This window comes from Liolophura sinensis, chromosome 7 (genome assembly GCF_032854445.1).
Source record: "Liolophura sinensis isolate JHLJ2023 chromosome 7, CUHK_Ljap_v2, whole genome shotgun sequence".
In the NCBI taxonomy this organism is placed as follows: Eukaryota; Metazoa; Mollusca; class Polyplacophora; order Chitonida; family Chitonidae; genus Liolophura; species Liolophura sinensis.
In genome coordinates this window covers 37,048,503-37,050,062 of record NC_088301.1, presented here as the reverse complement: position 1 = coordinate 37,050,062, position 1,560 = coordinate 37,048,503, and positions in this window count along the sequence as shown.

Genomic DNA, 1,560 nt, shown 5'->3' with positions numbered 1-1,560 from the left:
TCTAGTGTACGAAATCCGCGTAAGACCAACTGGCGCCAAACAGATCTGGACGGGTTCTCGACTCACAACTGCTTAATGCAGTGAATTAGGATACTATGTCAGATTATTCAGTAGCTCTCGTCCAGCGTTTCCATGGAGATGACTTGTGAACATGTTAGTTCCAGTTGTTCTCTCAAGACAAATAATAAGACAAGGGGAATAGGCCCACAACCGCTGGATTGGAGAGTGCTGAGTGCCTACAGATACATGACCTTTGTAGCATCCACACAACCCAAGCACAAACCGGGATCTGAATGTATCTGACTTTGTATCTGAACCAAATATTCCCTAGACCGACCCTTTCGCAAGGTTTTAATGTTATTGTTTGTTAAATGTTATGAAAACACCTTTTATGAATATGACTATACTAAAGATAACACTATAAAACTGTTCTACTGGACAATGTATATTATTTACTGACGTTGCGGCGACAACCTATCGCCTTCAACAGAGAAAGGTGTTAAACAAAAAGAATTCCTATTTATATTGAAGTTACATACAAAACCAAAGCAAACAAACCAGTATGTACAAGTTTCATGGTGAACACAGTTTACGTTCATGGTTGAAGTATGCAATGGGTCTACACAATTTAAAACAATGAGTATACATCGTGGGTTTTTCAAAGTGATGTTTCCTCTCTCCAAAATATAGGTGTATATAAATCTTACTGAAATTACATGCAATGTCACTGTGAATGGATCACAGTGGTTGATCCAACCTCACCGTCATGGTCAGTAGGACAGTGATGTTCTAGTGTGTATAAACTAGGAACACCTGGATCCTCTGCACTCACTATGTCATTTGGAGCGTGGGGTATTGGAATCTTTCTACTTTGTAAAGTAATAAAGCATTTATAAAGGCAACAAGAGCATCATGTTGCTATATTTAACCTACATTGTAAAAGGCAGCATATGGAAGCTGGGGTGTACTAAAGTCTTACAGTGGTAAAGTCTAAAGACTGGGGTAAACACTCTCTCCAGTGATTTCTACCCTGTGTCCTTGTAACTAATGCTTTTACACTGGATATAATACTATATTATAGTACTACTGTAATTAAAGACATGGAGAGTAAAACTAGAGCAGCGACGACAGTGTGATAGCTGGCAAATGGCCGCACGTAACCGGTGAAACACGGCCTCTGGTCAGCTTGGGTTTTATTTTAACTGTTCATGAAAATGTTTAAATAGTAGCAATTTACATGACCCCTAACATCGCTTAAGCAGAATTAGGTTAAAAAAATGCAATGATGTTAATTGTAATTTATTAGACGTCACCGGTTAAGAATTACTCAAAATGCTGTGTTGCCACCAGTGTTGGCTTCATTAGTACTTGTTGTCAGACCAAAAGCATTATGATTAACAGACAATAAATGTCCAACTGAATCTCAGCTGACGTCTTATTAAACAGACAAGTAGACTAAACTTTCATTTTCAATAACATGTACTGTCTGCAAAAGTCACATCTTTCTACATATCTTGGGGGAAAAAATATGGGCGTCTGTAAAGTTGAAGAAAAACGGGA